The sequence below is a fragment of the Talpa occidentalis genome, unplaced genomic scaffold (genome assembly GCF_014898055.3).
Source record: "Talpa occidentalis isolate TD23 unplaced genomic scaffold, MPIMG_talOcc4v2.1 talOcc4.2, whole genome shotgun sequence".
NCBI lineage: Eukaryota > Metazoa > Chordata > Mammalia > Eulipotyphla > Talpidae > Talpa > Talpa occidentalis.
The window spans coordinates 141,139,317-141,158,949 of NW_023602073.1; the positions used below are offsets into that span (position 1 = coordinate 141,139,317).

Here is a 19,633-nt window from a genome sequence, read left to right on the forward strand (position 1 = left end):
GAAAATCATGTACTTTACTCTCTAATATTTATTTCAGTGTGTTTTCTTATAAACAAGGATATTCCTGTACACAACATATTCAGGGAATTTTAACATCTATATAGTATTTTAATCTACAGTCCATCTTCCAACTGCATCAATTATCTCAATAATATCCTTTATAGCATTTGTCTCCTCTGGGAATGGACCAAATTCAGGGGGTCACCTATTGCTTCTGTTGTCTTGTCTCTTTGGTATCTAATCTGCAGGGTTTTTTTCTCTTCTATGATATTGACAATGTTTTAACAATACATCCCATTTCATAGCATTTCCTCTCCTAGGGTTTGTCTGATGCTTCCTCGTGATTAGATCCAGTTTAAAGCTCTTCAGTGTTGACGTAAGGCATGTCTCTTATACATACTTTCTCTGCCACCCACTGGTCCTTAGACTTGACCTATTTGCAATGATATAGTCATAAACTTATAGAGCATTATATCTCCATTAAAATGTGTACATATACATTTCATTAACTACATTTCTAAAATATTTAAAAATAAAACACATAATTCCACTATTTCAAAAGCAATTGGCCCTGTGCTTTGTAGTCATTTCAAAGACAAGTGAAATTTATTTAATGGATTCAATTTCCCTTAAACTCATTTCAATTATTTTAACATTGAATATGGAAATAACTGCTCAGAGAGGACGGCTGTAAAGAATTACGGTTCCGTGATTTTTTTTATTACCTTAAGTACCAGTGAGTAACTTAAAACTATAGCCTGTCCGTTTTCTATATTCTAATTTACTTTTACATTTTAAATGCTGCTGTCTGGTTTTTGAGCAAGGTTTTGACTTAGTGCTCTCGCTCAAGCTTTCTGACGTTTTTAAATGAATGAGGGAAAAGGATCAGAGAAAGGCCCTGCCTTAACTGTGGAGAAGCCTGAACTTCTTAAAAGATGCTTTAAACAAAAAAAAAAAAAAGAAGAAGAAGAAGAAGAAGAAAAAGAAAGAAAAGGCTCTCTCGCAGCTATCGCGCTCATACTGTTAGAAACAGCAGAGTCGGGAGGGCTCTGCGGCGTTTTTCTGGGGAGTAAGACCGTTTCGAGGAAGAAACTGGCAGGTTCTGGGCATTTCGGGCAGGGCCAGCAACGTGCCACTTGGATGTGAAAACGCCAGAGCGTTTAAATAAATATTCTCCATTGTGAGAAACGTCTGGGCGTTACGCACGTTTCACCCCCTCTAGGGGGGAATGAAACAAATACTGCTTTAAGAAGATAGAAGCAGAAGGCCCCCCTTCTTCCCCCTCCCCCCAAGTTAAAGTGCCTTTGGCTTTGCTTCCAGGACTTCTAGGAACGCGCAATTAAAATAAAATCGACGCGACGAAACCCTCGCAGCCTTCACAGCCCCATTGTTTCGCAGCGCGCAGGGCCCCGGGCCCGACAGGGTCTTCCGGGCCGGAGCGGGGCGGTCCGGGGCCGCCCGACCCCGCGCACCCCGGCCCCGACCCCGGCGGCCCGGCCCGGCCCGGCCCGCGGCGCCTCCGCCCGGCTCCCAGGGGGTGTGTCCGGCCGCGGCCGCCTCCGCCCGCCGCCCCCGACCCACCTGCTGCCCGCGGCCGCCCCGAGCCCCGGCCCCGCCGCCCGAGCGCGCCCGTCTCCCGCCACCCCCGCGGGGCCCCGGACGGGCACCTCACTTTCTCCTCAGACACACCCCCGCGGCGGGAACGGGCGCCGCGTTCTTAGGGCCAAAGGGCGAGGCGAGGTGCGGCCCGAGCGCCCCGGCCTCTCCGGCCTCCCCGGGCCGCGCGCCCGCGCCCGCCCGCACCCCGCGCCCGCCGCGCCGCGGGCAGAGTCCCGGGGCGGCCGCCCAGCCGGGCGCGGGCCCGCGAGCGACGCGGGAGGGGCCGCGCGGAGGGCGAGCACCCCGCGCCGCCGCCGCCGCCGCCGCCCGCGCCCCAGCCCCGGCGGGGGAGGCCTCGTCACAGCCGCCGCCTCGGCGGCCGCGCAGATCTCGCGGTGTTTGCCGCCGGCGGCGCCGCCATATTGTGGGCCGTATTTTGCTGGGCTCTGGGCTGGCGGGGCCGCGGCGAGCGCCAGCGAGAGCCGGGGGGTGGGGGGAGGGCAGGCGGGCGCGAGGGGGTGGGGGCGGAGGGAGGCGAGGCGGCCGAGCGAGCCGGAGCCGACGGGCGGGCCGCGGCGACGCCACCCAGCCGTGGTTTCGGAGCTGCAGCCGCCGCCGGCGGGGCGACCCAGCCCGACCCCCTCCCCTCCCCCTCGGCCACGAGCGGCGGCGGCGGCGGCCGGAGGGAGTTGGCGGCGGCGGCCGAGCGGAGGGGCTGAGCGGGGAGGGAGGGCGGGCTGAGGTGTCCCCCCTGCCGGGCGGAATCGGAGGCGGCGGCGGCGCTGGCGGCGGCCGTGGTGGCGGAGGCGGCCGCGGCGACGGTGGAGACGGCCGCCCTGGTGGGAGAGGCGGCGGCGGCGGCCGAGGAGGAGGAGGGGGAAGCGGCGGCGGCGGCGAAGGGTAAGCGGACGCGCCGGGCCTCGGCGGGACCCCGTCCCGCGCGCCCGCGCCCCCCCCGTCTGGACGGCGCTCGGCGGCTCGCGAGGCCCTGCAGGGGCGGCCGCGTCTTCCTCCCGCTCTGCCTCCCTCCGCCTCCTGCCCTCCGCGGCGGGGGGAGCGGGAGGCCCCCCAAGTCCTCCAGACCGGGTGGGGGTGGGGAGCATCGGGCCGGGCCTGGGCGCCCGGGACGGGGGGGAGGGGGAGGCTCCTCGGGGCGAGCGCCGGGGCCCCGGCGGGGGAGGGCGCCCCGCGGCGGGGAGGGCCCTGCTGCACCGGCGCGCCCGGCCCGCCCCTCGGGCCGTGCGGGATGGGGGGCACTGCTCGGGGGGACCGCTCGGGGGGAGCCGTGATCAGGAGGACGATGACTTCAGGGCGAGGGGACCGGGGGGAGCCCGAGGGGAGCTGCGTGGGGCTCCCGGGGAGATCCTCGTTCCCTTTCCAGGGTGGGTTTTCTGCAGCCCGAGGGCTCTGGGGCGCCCGCCCCGCGGTGGCTGCGCGGCCCCCCTGGATTTCACAGGACAATTCAGGTTTCCCATCTGACCCAGCTCCCGCCCGAGGCTGGTGGTGACAGGAGGCCGACGGGGCCTGGCTGTTGCTGCAGGTGACAGGTGTATCTTTCTCTTGCTGATGCTCGGGGATGGCCGGGGCAGGCTGCACACCGGCGTGTCCGCGCGCGTGTGAGTTTGTATTTATGTGTTTGGCTGTGTTTCATTCCATATATAGGCTATTTGAGATGTGAGCTTTCCATCCTTCAAGTCAGCTTAATTGTTGTGAAGAAATTCTTCAAATGTTTCTGATAAGAGGGGTTTCCAGGAGAGCGAGAGAATTTGCAGCTTCACTGGGGGTTCTGGGTCGATGAAGGCATCCAGGTCCCCAGTGCGAAGCTGTTCTCAGTGCTTTTTATTCATTGGAAAGTTCTTGAGCGCTAAGGTCGTATTCGAGGCAACAGTGAGGCAGTGTAATTTTGCATCCATTTTGTCTGTTGTAGGTAAGTTTGTGAAGTGTCAAGCTTTAGCGTCAGGTTGGTTCCCATTTTATAAAAGAAATTCGTTTGTGCCTTAGCTCACTCAAAAGAATATTGTGCAATTTCAGATTTGTCCAGAAACTTTGGTGGGCATGGAATAGAATTTTTGCTTTTAGTTTTTACACTACTGCTGCTTATCCCACTCTTCCTACAGTAGCAGAATAATGACACTTTAAAAAAAAAACAAAACCTTTTAAATTATTTGTAACAATGAAATCATGATTGATTTTAAAACCTGGCAGTTAGAAAGTTTAAATTGTGAAAACATTACATTTTCTAATAAAGGAAGACATGCTTTTCATCCTAGAGTATGTTTTGGGTAAGCACTTAGGTTAGAAACAATGGGATGAATTGTCAATAAGTGAGCTACAAATTAAATTAAGGCCAAATTAAATTTTAAAAACTCCAATAGCTTTTTAAAAATGTGTGTGGAAGGAATATGTCAAATGATGGTATTATCAGTGTGTGTTAACAGGAAATAGAACAAAAATTCCAGTGATTCACAACTTCTGTTTGGGTTTTTTCCCCCCTCCTTTAATCAGTTTCTAATAGAGGGTGCTTAAGATGTAAATCTTTAAAGGATCAAACTGAAAGTTGAATGTGTTAATTAGATGAGTAAGTCATCCACTTAATATACTCCATTATTTCTTTTTTTTTTTTTCCCCTGGGTGAGTAGAATAAGTTTTCCTGAGTTTAAAAGTATCCTCAAAGGACATTGATGAAATGCAGCCATTCAAACCCTGTTTAGCCATTGTCACATAGAAGAACCTGTGCTTCTGTAACTCATTAAGAAGTGTGTAAATGATCAGCATGTCGTTTGATTCAGATTTCCTGAAAAATAAATCTTAATTTGAATCAATCCCATGTGCTTGAAATGGCACCTATATTTGATTCTCTCTTTAGTGGAAAGAAGTGCATGCCATCCGCTAAGGATATTTAAGACTTGCATACAGTTCTCACATCTGATGAAATAAGGAGGTTTTTAAACTCTGCAGGATTAGGTAGCTACTACCCAGATCCCCAGTTATTCAGTATTGATTACTGCTTCTTTAATATTGTTAATAATTACTCTTGGGTAAAATGTCTTAGATCACTACCTTTGCATCTTGACAGAATGACTGTTTTGCTTCTGTGATTTTCCCTGTTAGGAAAATTCTTTTCTCAAAAGACTATCTAGGATAAAGTGTATGTATAGATCTGGGAACATACTGCATTTTGAAAAATAGTTGTGTTGCAGACCATTTACATGAAACTCCTTGTGCTTCATGATACAAAAGTCTTGAAGGAATGTCTGAATTTTCAAAAACATTTTTTAAGTTATATAAACTGATCAATTGAAAGTTTATATGTTAATTTTCACCAACATATTGCAAAGGGACGTTCCTGATAATCTTTGCAAGATGTATAATTTATAAACAAAACTGTAATTTGGAAAGGCATCAATTTTGTTATCTTTGTCTCTACCTGGGCAGGCTCCCAGAAGCCAGAGGACAGTAAGAGCACTCTTCCCCTTGCTTCATTTTTGTCATCTTCATCTGATCCATGTAAGATTGGGACTCTTTAAAATAGAAGGGTTATGAACTAATAATAGACAAATGTGAAAATTGGGGCAAAACAATAAAGAGGCAGAGAAGATGGAGAGTAGCTGTTGGGAGAGGACTAGATGGCCCGTTTGGGCTGCTGGGAATATGGGGATGTGGGTAATGGTGACTGCGAACTGAGCAGAGCAGAATGCTCCTGCTGCACTGGAGTAAGGAGAGTTGCTGTGAGCCTTTTGATAGGCTCTGATAATCTCTGTATCTCGGGCTACTTTTAAGACCTCTGTGTCAACATGGTAAGGATTTGGAGGCACTGAAATTGTGTGAATTGAAATGAATGTTTATGTGTATGTTTATATTTATTTACCTCTGATTCATATTTCTAAAGATATTTAGAATGTTTTAACATTTCATTTTTTATAATGCTAATCTTAAAAAAAAACACGAACAGTTACTTAACCTGAAAGCTAAAAATCCTGAGAAGTACTCTTCGGGGAAGACAGTACTGTACCTTTCTCTACATTCTCTTTCGTAAATACTAAACCTGACTGTGATCTTGATAAGAGTCAGAGATGAATGATTGCCTTTTTGTTTTCTAAGTATTCTGTTCCTCAAAGCACTGTGTTTAGTATTACATACGTACTTAAATATTTCTAGAATTCTAGCATTAAAGCTGTAAATTTCATTTAGACTTCTTAGTTGAATTTTTATTATTTTACAGAGTATGCCTAGTTTCTGATTTCTTAACCCTCAGAAAAGGAATAAGCTACTGGTTAAAGTGCCTTTGTTTGAAATTTTATTAATGAGGAGCCCATTATCTCCTGAGAATGCTTGATAAATGAGAGTCCTGAATGTGCCTTTTTGATTTCCCACTTAAAAATTTTAACATAAAACTTTAATTAGAATTTGTAACGTTTCTAACCATCTATTCCAGTTTAAAATTTGGTATCGAAGGAGTAGCAAATTTCTTTTGACCTTAATATCTTAATTTTTGCCTTTTTAGTGTTTCCATCATAATAAAAGAGAAGGAAGCTAGTATTTACTGAGTGCCTACTGGATGCCCAGCTCCCATTCATTCTGCAAATATGTATTTTGTACTTAGTATATGCCAGGGACTTTTGAGAGGCTGGGGTTACAGGAGTGAATAACAGGCAAATATTCTCTCTTCTTACCGTTTATAGTTTAGTAGTGGAAGACATACTAAATGAGTAAAACCTAATATGCCTGAGAGAAATAAGTACAATGGAAAAAGTAAGAAAAGGGGTTTGGGGAGTGGATATATATCTTTGCTCTCTTAAAAACTGCATAATGGTAATACCCTTGATTTAAAAAACAAAAGCTATCTCATACATGTGAAGTTTTTCTTTGATTAAGAATAAACATCTTGGGGACACTATTATATTATTTAGTCAGTGTGGTGTCTGGTAAGCCTACAGTCTTCCTCTTTCTGGTGAAGGAGCATGGTGACATCTTGTTATGTAGGTTGATGAGATGGATCTCAGCATTTTCACAAGTGGATGCAAATTCCATAGAAGATTCTAGTTTATTGAAATGCTTATAAAACAGTACAGCTTCTGGCATAAGTATTTAATAAATGTTTGCTTTTGTCATTTATTATTCCTTTAATGTGTGAAGAGGAGTAATTCAAAGAATTTACAAAGTATTAAGGGAAACTTTTACAAAGAAAGGTTAAATAATGCAAATTGTGAATGAGTTTATCAAGGAAAGGGTGGAATAGTCAAGCAAATTGCAATACCTGTTTTTCATTTTCAGACTGGGAGAACACTATCCTGAGCAGACCAGGTCTGACTTCCTTTCAGTCTTGACTTCACCATGTGTTCAGTTCCTGGCCTGCAGTTAGGAGCTCAAGAAATACCTCATGAAGTAGACTGTTTTTTAGTAATGGTTTTTCTGTGTATCATAGTTCTGTTAGGACATGGGCACTTTTTGAATCTGAAAAGTAACTGCACTGGACTTCAGTCTTTGAATCTCTCATGCTAAGACAGATTAAGAAATCATACAAAGTCTTCTGAGTGCCATTTTTTTAATCCAGCCAAATTTTTGAAGAAATACTATAATTAAAAAGAAATTAGTTATTTGTGGCTAGATTAGTATTCATTAATCTATTTCTATAAAGTTGTTGACATTAAAGTGAAAAATTGAATAGCAATTTTTAAAAGCAGAGTAGAAAAAAATTCACCAATTACATGCTTTTAGCTGTTAAAAGACAAGTTTATGTTACTTCTTTAAAGCAGTTTCAATAAAACTGGTTTATACTCGCTTTATAAATTAAATGGCACAGTCCCTTTGTGCTTTGCTATGGATGGGCAGTACTAGTGTTTGCACAGAAAAGGGAAATCATCTACCCCACCCTACCCTCCTCAAACTATAATCATTTTTCAGATCTTTAAATCTTAGCACGAGTCAGCTTTTTCTGTTCTCAGTTATACTCTGCCTGACAAATAATTTTAGCTTTCCTAAAACTTCCCTCAAGTTTTAAGATCTTTACTCATTTACCCAAGATATTTCTTGACTTCTTAAAAAATTCCCCTAAAAGATGCATAGGAACAAATTGCTTTATATTCAAATTTGTTTTGACACATATTTTAGAAATGAGATAGAAATACATACTCTGGTGGTTTTCTGTTTGCTTGTTTTGAACAGTAACAACCTCCTACAGGAAAATGATACTAATTTAGGGTGTCAGTTTGAGTGACCTTAGAAAAAAAGTGATTTGTCCACAAACAGGTATAACATAGAGGAAAGCATTGTAAGAATTTGTGGCAGTTTAATTACCTTATTAAAGAAAATGGCATTCTTGTTTCACTTGAGAAGAGAAACAAAAGCAGTCTTGGTGCAAGTCACTGAAGCCAAATAATAGAGGTTTTAAAGGTCCTGCAGAGAGAGACATAAAGAAAAAGCAAGAATAAGGAAATGTAGAATTCACCAAAGATGTTGGTGGAAATATGTGAATGCTGAGTGTTATATATGGAATTAATTCAAATTGCTTCTCAGCCTTGTGGCTAAAGATCATGTGTGCAATTATTCGATTAACCCATTAAAGAAAAAAGTGCGATCCCTGCAACCAATCGCCTACCCCCTTGCCAAAACAGTAAGACAAAAGCAATGCCACATTCCTTGTTATATTACAGAGGTTATTCAAAGTGGGAAGGAGGGGCAGGTGGCAGCACACTGATCAGTTAACTTGTCTGAGAATGACAGGGAATTGTTTCTCTCACACACACACAGACAATGTGTGAAAGGAATTTTCATTTTGTGAATTCTGCTTATTCCTTGTTTTATTGATAATACTTTAATCTGAATTATTACATAATACTCTTTCATTTTGAGTTTTAGGTTAAAGTTTTACACTGACATTTACATTAAGGAAATTTTCTTTTGACCTTTAATATTTTAATCGTTGTCTTTTCAATGTTAGCAAAATTGAGCACCTCATAAGTTTGCTCCCTGTCAGTCTGCCAGCCAGCCAGACAAGCTAAGAGACATTGTTTGTATTTCATCAGTATAGAGCTATTGGCAGTTCAGTGGAATGAATTTTCCATTTCCTATCAATGAGAAAAAATGCTTTCCAGTACAAACTAAAATTTGAAATAAGCCACTTGGCCTTGCAGAGATTCTCATACCAGGCAAGTTTTATTTAGTCAGAAGTCAACAAAGCAATAATTCTAATTTGAACTGGGGAGATAGGGACAGAAAGGTGATTACCTAGTTTTTATTCTCTTTGCAACTGAAGAAAATACTACTTTTGAATTTGAGTTTGCTATCTGTTAAATTGTGAGTCTCCAACCCTTTTAACTAAATACCTTAATTTTACCATGTTGGGAGTCAATTAGTTATGATAAAAAGGGACCTCTGCTTTAAGTCAGATAGTCCAAGTTCAAATCCTAGTTCTATAGCTTACTATAGTTATATATACTTGGGCCAATCTCTGAAACTCTCTGAGCCTAGAACTTTTCTTTAGAAAATTGTGTATGTATAGTAATAACCTACCTTGCATAATAGTTTCAGCTGTATTATCTATTTCATGTTAACAGCATAGTGTATACCTGCAACCTAGAAGGCATCAACAAGTAGAGGACAAAATATAATATCCTATGATTGATAGCCTATGCTTTTTTTTAAGGCAGCTTTTCTTACCTATAACTTTTATGTTAACTGCATTTTAAGCATCTATTTAGTGAAATTTAATATTTTAAAGTATTAATCTTTCAAATAGAAGAAGGCAAATCCTTGTCCTAGTTACATTAGACATGTAGCTTAAATAATGAGAAGTAATAAGTATGTTTAGAATATCTTGTAGTGTGTATATGAAATCTTTAATCCTAGAGGTAATAAATACTGTCTTACACATGTGCACATTTTGTGCAGTCTATAAAATAAAGTCAGAAACACAAATAGTGATGGTGATCCAGCCATTAATCATCAGATAAATGACATTATTGCAGAAAGGATTGTGAGGTACATATTAGTCTTGTCAGCCTTGTTTTTATAGCTGAATGGTTTTGCTGTTAGCAAAATCAACCTGTAGTGTGCAGGATTATTTATACTAAAGTTTCACTTATGTTTTCATCAAATACCATTCATTTGAAAACCTAACACTTTAGAATCCTTTCAGCTGGATCATGTAATGCCAGCAGTAATTACGTCAGCAATTTTTTTTTTTTTTTGATGTTGCTATTTGCAACAGAATGTGTCTTATGGGCAGAAAATATGGCAATAATCACTTGCATAGAAATTTAAATTGAGGAAACCTCCTTTAAAAATTACCTCTATTCAATGAGACATTCATGAGGAGAAGGAGACCGGAAAAGTAGTGGGTGGAAAAGAGGGGAGCACAGGGGTAGAAAAGCACAAGGGAATATGGTGATGGGCGCTGGTGCTTTGGTGGCGGAAGAACAATGGTGACCACACCTGAGGGGAGAAGTCATCTGTTGTCCAAAAATAAAATTTAAAAAATTAACAATATTCAAATATGTGGTATAACTATTAGGATAAAGGTAAATACTTGCTTCCATAATCTGACATTCTATGGACTGCTCTGTCTCTTGTGTTTTCCTTTTATACTAACATTTCCTAACCATATGTTTTTATTGGTAATAAGTCCTCACTAGAAAATAGTGATAGAGAAGTAATAATACAGACAAGAAAGCTTGCTTTTTAAGAGGAATTCAGAACAGTGTCTGTTCCATTTTAATCCATTGGGCACAAATCATGTTTTTTATTGACTGGTTCATGTTTAAAAGACTGTTAGTGATCTTACAGATATGGAAGTCTTCTCTTTGGAACTTAAGCAGTGTATGCAGGCATCATAGCTATGTTATTTCTAGAATTGAATAGGAAAAATATTCAGAGATAATATAAGGGATCATTGTCAAACCAAGGTTGCTGGAAATACAAGTGCTATATCTAGGCATTGCTATTTACCTTGCAACTAGTATCAACATGACCTGTGCATTTTAAATACATTTGCTAGTTTATGATGATTTTCTAAGGAAATGGAAAAATAAACATGGAAATGGGAGTTTAAAAGAATTCCTAATTCTACTTTTGTACATTTAAAAATACATTGACACATCTTAGTTAAACTTGCTTTTTTTTTTTTTTTTGTCGTGTTTTTTTGGTTTTTTGTTTTTTTTTAGCTGATGTGATTGTGAGACATCCTCATTCTCTTCGTGAAATTTTTCCTTCATGAACAATGGCATGAATTTACAGGATGACTGTTCCAACTTGTTGCTATAGCTCTGTGAGTTGAACAAGAAGTACTCTTAGGGAAGATAACTGGTTCATGGGAAAATTGAACCTACAGTCTTTCAGCTTTTATAGGATATCACATGCTCAAGAGAATAGAGACAATCTTCATAGAGTTTGTTTTATATACCTTCTAGGTCAAACCTGCCCTAGCTCAGGAATCATGCCTGGCTCTTTCTTCCACTCTCTCTTCTCTACATTTATCTAATTCAGTTATCTAACAATTTTGCATTCTTTTTGAGTTCTTGCCGTGTGCTTGGTCTTGCTTGGTGATGCGAGCAGGAGAATGAAAAGGATATATAGTCCTTGCTCTGGAGACATTTACAAACTAGCATGCAGCTCTATAGCACATGCATTGACAGGATTAAACATAAAATACCTTAGGAATCTAGACCAGGGAGTGTTTGATGCAGTGAGGGATGAAGGAACCCAGGAAGTGTTCACAGTAAAAGTGGTGCTTAATCTGAAAGCATGTCCTGTTTGTTGACTGGAAAGAAGAGAACAAGTTGAGGGAAGACAGGCTATTTCAATCAGAACAACATGTGGAAAGGAAGGAGGTCAGAAAGTCCACATACATTCAGTGAGTTGTTCCCCAGTGCATTTGGCAACAGTAGGGGGTTAATAAGAGAAGTAGAAAATGGGAAGACAGAATATGAAGATATTTGTATGTTCTGGAAAGAAATATGACTACATCCTATAAATGATGAAAGGCAAGTACTTAAATTAACATGGAAAAAATATCTCTGGCTGCCTATGAAGAATACTTTGGGGGAAAAAAAAAAACAGACTGAGAGTCTGTAAGAGTAACAAGTGAGAAACAAGTGTAACAAGTGAGTTGTTCATTGGCTTGAAGATATGAGGAGAAAAAAACATAGGGGTGAGGGGGGTACCAACAGGGATCTCTGATTAGATGACTTTTGTTTTTGTTGTTTTTTTTGTTTGTTTGTTTTTTTAAATAAATTTTATTTTTATATTCCCCATACAATTGCAATCCCCTTATTTTGACCCCAATCCTTCCCCTCCACGCCCCCTACCCCCTATAGAGTGTCTCTGGTTCATAGTTTTTTGTTGATTTTGATTTTCACTTTCTTATAGTTATTCATTTTCCTGGTCCCTTGTTTAAGTTTTCTAGATTCCTGCTATGAGTGACACCATCCGATATTTTTCTTTTTCTTTCTGGTTTATTTCGCTGAGCATGATCCCTTCCAGCACCATCCATATTGCTGCAAATTGCATGTGTTTATCTTTTTTGAATGCTGAGTAATATTCCATGGTGTATATGTACCACATCTTCTTGATCCAGTCATTAAATGACATTTGAGCAGCTATCTGTACAACGTGATAGAGGTAAAGAGCTTTCCAAATAGAGGCAATAGCAAATGCAGAGGCCTTCAGATAGGAGTGTGCTTGCCATGTGTCAAAGAGCAAGAAGCCAGTTTTACTGGAGCTGATAGAGGGAGAAGGATAGGTTAGATTGAGTATGTTTATGATACACACTTGCATGTGCTTTTCAGTAGGATCTTTAGCTTGTAATAAGGGCTTTCATCTTGAATTCTAGACAAGCCACTGAACGTTTTTTAATCATGATTTATTTGCCTTTTTTTCTCACTTCTTAAAATGTGATTTATTTGTCGGTGTTTATGTGTGCTGTAGTTCTATAACACTGTCTTGTGTATATTTTCTTGTAGCCATTACAGTAGGATATAGAACTAGAACTGTCCCATAACCATGAAGTAAGTCCTTTGTATTACACCTATATAGGCATACATTTTTCCCCAATTTTAACCCTTGACAACTACTGATCTGGGTTGATCACTATAATTTTGTCACTTCAAGAATGTTACATAAAGAGAAACTCATATGATGTTATGTTTTGAGGTTGGCTCTTTTCCCCTCAGCATTATACCCTTGAGGTCCTTACAAGTTATTGTGTGTATTAATAATTCATTCCACTTTAATGTTAAGAAGTATACCATTGTATAGGTGTACCACAATTTGTTTAACTATCCTCTGATGGAAGGACTTTGGGTTTCTAGTTTGTGGCAATAAAAATAAAACTGCTATGAACAGTTTTGTATAGGTTTTTGTTTGAAAATAAGTTTTCATCTCTAGGATGAATCCCTAGGGATGTAGTTGCTGGCCTATATGATAAATGTAGGTTTAATTTTATAAGAAACTGCCACTTTTCCAGAGTGACTGCATCATTTTACATTCCTATCAGCAATATATGAGAGAGCCATTTTTCCTACATCTTTGTCAACTTTTGGTATTATTAGTACTTTTTTTTAGCCATTCTAATAAGTGTGTAGTGACATCTCATCATAGCATTAATTTGCATTTCTTTAATAGCTGTTGTTGACATGTTTTCATTACTATCTATCCCCCTGTAGAGAATGTCTTTCAAGTCTTTAGTCCATATTCTAATGAGATTGTTTTCTTCTTCTTCAGTGTAGTGAGTTCTTTATATATTCTGAATACAAATCCTTTGTCAATATGTGATTTACAAGTATTCATCCTAGTCTACAGCTTATCTTTTTGTCTTCTTAACAGAGGCTTTTGCCAAGCAAAAAAAAAAAAACAGTTTTGATGCAGTCCAACGTCCAGTTTTATTTTTTTATGGATTGTGTCTTTGTTGTCAAGTTTGAGAATTTTGCTTTGCCTTAAGTCCCAAACATTTTTTTCTAAAAACATTACATCTTCTTGTGTGTGTAGCCCCGTGATTCATTTTGACTGACTTAATGGTATCAGGTATAAGAAGTTTAGATTGAGGTACATTTTGTCATTGGATGTCTAGTTGTTCTAACATCATTTCTTGAAGAACTCTACTGCATTGAATTGTTTTTGTACCCTTTGTTAAAAATCAGATGCTGTACTTGTGAGGATCTATTTCTGGATTTTCTATTTTGTTAAATTTATGTGGACGTCCCTCACATATAGGAGATTGTCTTGATTACTGTAGCTATAATGGTAAGTCTTCAAATCAGGTAGTGAAAGTCCTCCAACCATATTCTCATTTTTCAGAATTGTTGTACCTATTCCAGTTCCTTGCTTTGTAAGTGAAATCTATTGTTAAAAAAAAATTGAAATTGAAATTTTAAAAAACTGAAATATATAAAACCCTGCTGGAGTTTTGTTAGGAATGACATTAAACCCACAGGTCAGCTTGGGGACAATTGAAATTTTTATTTGTTGAATCTTTCAATCCATGAACACGGTATATTTCTCTATAAATTTGGATCATCTTTGCATTCTTTCATCAGCATTTTATAATTTTCAGCACATAAATCCTGTACATGATTCCTTAGCTTTATACCTAGATGTGTTTTTTTATAGTAGTTGTAATGCTGTTTTTACTTTCAATTTTGGTTTCCAGATATTCATTGCTGGTGTATAACAGTATGGTTGATTTTGGTGAGATAACTTTGTATCCTAAACTAATCCATTCTAGGAGTTTTTGGTAGATTCCCTGAGTTTTCTAAAGAGTCTGTGAATACAAACAGTTTTATTTCCTTTCTAATCTGTGTTCCTTTTATTTCCTTTTCTTGCCTTACTGCTCTGGCTAGTACTTCTAATGCTATGTTTAGCAGGAGTGATAAGAGTAGAAAAGCTTATTTTACTACCTTTAGTATATGTTAGTTGTTGGGGTTTTTATAGAAGTTTTTATCAGGTTGAGAAATTTCTATAAACTGTAAACTATTCCTATAAATTATTCCTAGTTTATTAATAGTTTTTATTGTGATTAGGTATTGTATTTTGTTGAATGCGTTTTTTCTATTAGTTGATATGATCGTGTAGCATTTCTTCTTTAAACTATTAACTAGTGGTAACTTTACTTTTTTAAAGATTTGCTCTGATGTTCTGTGTGGAATAGACTATTGAGGGTAGGGCAAAGATATTAACAGGGAGAATATATTGGAAATGATTGCAGTAATATAAATGAGAGATGATAATGAATTGGACTGGGGTAGTAACAGAAAAGAGTGAGAAGAGCTCAGATTTTGGATATGTCTCAAACTCTTTGTGGGCAGGAATTGCTGATGAATTACATCTGAGACATAAAAGAAATCAAAATGACTCCAAAATTTTTGACCAAATAATTGGAAGTATGGAGTTGCTATTGACTGAGTTGGGGAAGTAGCAGCTGAGCAATCAAGAGTATGTTAAATTTGAAAGACTTACTAGACCTATAACTGGAGCTGTCAAGTAGGAAATTGGATACACATATTAGATTCAGGCAAGAGATTCAAGTTAGAAATTGAAATCTGAGTGTCATTAATTTGAGTTGGTATATATAAAATTATAGTGCTATTTGTTTAAAACCATATGTAACTTTTCTTTGTACTGTTACTTAAGGTTCATTATCAAAAAGCAAGATTCTTCTAGCATGTGAACTGTGAAAATTTGAGTTCTGAGTATCAATAGATTGTTGTGTATCTGACATTACATGTATAAGAAATTATTGTGATAATTTGGTAGATTAATGTTTATGATAATATGTATTTAAGCATATTTATTACACAAATAGATGGCAATACTAGTGTAGAAACATCCATCTTACTAATTTTCAGGGCTTTGCCCTAAATCTCTATAAAATGAAAACCCCATACTTACTGTTTGGCATCATTACTAAGTGCCTGAGTGGCCTGCTAGGACTGATCAAAAACAAAACTTCAAAACAGAAATACAGAACAGCTAGCAAAGGGAAGCTTAGCTTTCTGACCTAGATCCAGAAATAAATCAATAAATGGAGAAGATAAGCCTCAATTTACAGAACTGATAATTCCATTCAGATATATGTACTTCAAATTAAGATATTCTGGAAAATTTTTTTTTGAATGCCACAAAATGTTTCTATTGTAACTGACTACCTCTGATGATACTTTCTTATTAATACTTGATCTCAAGCACTTTGTTTTATATCCCCTATTGTAGGACTTACCATATTTGTGTTACAATATTCTGATTACTTTTCAGCTCCTCACACTAAATGTAAGTTTTTAAAACATTAGTACAATGCTTTGATGCTTAAGCTTTTTGTAAATTTTTATGACTAATAAATACATGCTACTAAAGTTTAAAGCTAGTAGACTTGTTTTCAAAAATAAATATTTGGGGGGGGGGGGTCCCAGCATACAGGTTATGGTCAAATGTCTTTTCTGAGTAATAGCTTTATGCTTTCAAACATCCCACGCCTTTAGAATACATCCATGCATAGCAACTTACTGACCAAAATCACTGAAGCATATGTTTTATATTTTGCTATTTGTTACTTTCCCCTAATAGTAATGGATTAATGCAAAATTTATATAAATTAGTTCAGACTTCTTGTATTGAATGGAGCACACATTATAAAAGTAGGCGAGCTATGCTTGTTAAAAAGATTATTACATCATTGTTCATTTTTGTTTGATTTCTCCCCTCAGGTATTACATCCCATAAAATTCCCACCACTGTATTAACCGTGAACCATCACCATAGTCTCCTGTGCTTTTCCCTCCCCTTTTTTAATTCCTCTCTCTCCTCTTCCCCTTCTGTATGTCTTGGATTTATTGTTTGCCTGCTAGTTCTGTCTTTTTTTTTCTGACCCCTTCTGACTTATTTCACTGAACATAATCCCTTCCAGCTTAGTCCATGTTGCTGCAAATGGCATGAGTTTATCTTTTTTGATCACTGAGTAGTATTCCGCTGTGTATATATACCACATCTTCTTGATCCAGTCATCTATTTTTGAGCATTTAAGGTTCTTTCCATATCTTAGCTATTATAAATAGTCCTGCAATAAACATAAGATTGTAGGTTTCCTTTTGAATTAATGTTTTTGTGTCCTTTGGGTAGATTCCTAGGCGTAGAATTGCTGGGTCATATGGTGGATCCATTTTTAATAACTTGAGGGTCCTCCACACAGATTTCCATAATGGTTGGACCAATTTTGAAGCATATTTTAAAAGAAACTAATATTTCATCTTTCTACCTTCAACCTAGCCTGCATTCCTTTTCCAGGTAGGTAGTAGAAGGATATGCCAACTTTCTCTTCGTTAATAATACTAATAACAAAAGCATTTTCATATACCTTTTCTTGTTTGAGCTTTGCAAAACCAAAATATTCTGAGCCTTCACTGTTCCAGTGCAGATTTAACCACCAAGAGAAGTTACTTTTGAAAGCTATAGTATTTCATTTCCAGATCCAGTGTGTTTATGTATGTATGTGTACATCTGTATACACATGTATGTATCATGCTAATAATGACAGATTAATAAAGTAATCCCCCTGGAATACTGGCTTTCTCTGGTATTTTTGACACCTACATAGTAAGAATGTGAATTGTTTAGTGCTACCTAGGCATCATAGGGAATAAGGTGGGGGTGGGCTGTATAAAATAACCTGTTCCTCCCTGGGACTGAATAGTGTATAGTCAGCTGAGTCTGATACAGAGCTAGCTAACGTCACATAGTTACTAAGAGCATTAAATAAGTGAATGTCATAAATCATCTAGTCCCGTGCCCAACACATCGTAAGCATATAGTGGATATTAGCTATTCATAGAAAACTTTGTTATAAAATTATTGTAAAACCAATAAACTTAAAATTTTATAATAGTTATTGTTACATCTCTGGTTTTCTCAATACCATTCTTTCCTGCACTTTAACTTTTCTGACTCCTTGGTGGTAAGTTCTTGGACTTCAGGTCTTCCGTCTTCCTGCCCAGCCTTTTCCCTAGGTCACCTTCTACTGAATCTCAGTACAGTATAAGTCTACAAAGTCTCTTACCTCTCTTGGAGAAGAAAGTGACATGATCCAGTTATGTTCTCCTAACTGGATAATTTGTTAGGACTGAAGTATGGCTTAGAACAAATAGAATGGATTTAAAAAGAATAAATTCTTAGATAGGAGATTATTGTGTTGCTGTGATTGTCCAGGTAACAAGATATCAGAACAAAGGACATCGTGCTGAAAGTGGAGAAGTGGGTAAATGCAAGAAATGTTCGTAGGAGTTTGCCATTGATTGCATAGGATGACAAAAAGAATTGAAGATCCTAAGATTACCAACTTCAGAATCACGCTCTATTGTTATCAGTACGATAGAGATAATATTGGGTGGAAGGCTGAGCTTTGGACAAGATGGCTTTATATTTTTATATGAAATAAATTAGGCAACCTGGAAGAACTTCTTGGGAAAAAAACCTTCGTGAAGGTTAATGAGTAGAGTAACACCTCAGTCATCTAGTATCAGTAGGTAGTAAATATTCTATAGAAGATAATTGAAACTTATCCCCCAGATCTATTTCTTTATAGATTTTATATAGATTTTTCTATTTTACGTATAGCTTGCATATTGTTTATGTGTGTGTGTGTGTGTGTGTGTATTTCTCTGTAATATTTTCATTGATTTACTGGCTTGTGAAATAGGGAATACTGCTTCCCTCACCCCCATGCTTAAACTGTTCTGAAACATAAACACAGCTATTTTGTTTCAGAATTAAAGTTAGAAGTCCCAGGTTCTAGTTCAAGGTCTGACAGTAAATTCGGTGTGAAATGTTTTGTTTGTTTTGTTTTTTACCATTGATTTGGGGAAATCTGAAATTGTACCTGCAGTGTAGTAGGTGTTTTGCAGATATTTTTTGGAGTGAATCTTTGTTTTATGCCTATAATACTCCTTTCTTGATTTATCACTTGGAATTCATTACTGCCTAATAAATAAGGTTTTTAATATATAGGAGTATGTTGGTTCAGATAGAAAGAGACTGTTAAGCTTAATTTGTAATGTGTGTTTTAACTGTTTGATCTAATATTTCACCTTCTCTTGATGTATTTTCTGGTACTTAAAGTTGCCAAACAGATGATCTTCTGATAATTGATTTGAGAATAGTTTCTTTGTTGGATATATTCTATATGCCTTTTTATTAAAGTAACCAGTATCGTATATACAGGCATATAGGCTATGTACCCAGGAATCTTATAATTAGATGAAGAGACACAGTAGTGGAATCATACTAGAGTATATTAAATGTTGGATCATTGAAGCATTGACCCACAGGAACATTAGGAGTTCAAGGAATAGAGAGATCCATGTAAGCTGAAGCAGTAGAAAAAGGATACTTGAAGGAAATCAAACGAATTGGTTTTGAAAAGGTAGTTGAAGATTTTTGATAAGCATCACAGAGGAGAAATGACAGTCTAAACAAGGGCAGTGGCATAGTCAGGACAGAAAGTGGTGTTGAACATTTTCAGATTCTGGATCTTGACTAGATCTTTAGGTTTGGGGAGTAGTGGGATATAAAGCTAAGATGGATTTTGTACAGGAGTTTTGCTTTATGTTCCATGATCCTGAAAGGATCTGAGGATAGAATTCAGACTAGGGTGCCATGTTTTTAGAGGAGGAAAAAACACATCTTTTTGTCTTCACTAATAATAACCTCTAACTCAGGTGTACATTTTTCTTTTATTATGTGTTTAAAATCAATATAGCTCAGCATTTACAGTGCATGTGACTTTATTACTAATAGAAAAAACTCATACTCTCATATGACTTTAGTTGTGGATATCTCTTACTATAATTTATATAGATTTCTATTTCAAAATTACAGTTGTTATTAAACCCTTGCTAGATTTATTGTGTTTTAGTGAAACTATAATATATCACAAATACAGATTTTAGATATACTTGATAACTGTTTCAATAAAGTTGGTTTTCTTTGCAATCATCTAAAAATATTATTTTACGCATTTAAAATCATTCTTTTTTAATAAACTTTCTGCAAAATT

The 19,633-nt window shown here is 38.6% G+C and overlaps 1 protein-coding gene across 2 annotated transcripts in view; it reads left to right on the forward strand.

Annotated features, from left to right (window-relative positions):
- Nucleotides 1–2,202: 2,202 nt before the first annotated feature.
- The window catches only part of TAB2 (TGF-beta activated kinase 1 (MAP3K7) binding protein 2), a 77,039-nt gene continuing 59,608 nt past the window's right edge, over nucleotides 2,203–19,633 (forward strand). The window contains exon 1 of one of the 2 annotated variants that reach the window (XM_054697911.1): nucleotides 2,203–2,499. The gene's annotated coding sequence lies outside the window, so the exon portion shown is untranslated. The remainder of the gene's footprint in view (nucleotides 2,500–19,633) is intronic. The other variant, XM_054697912.1, reaches the window with a different exon arrangement.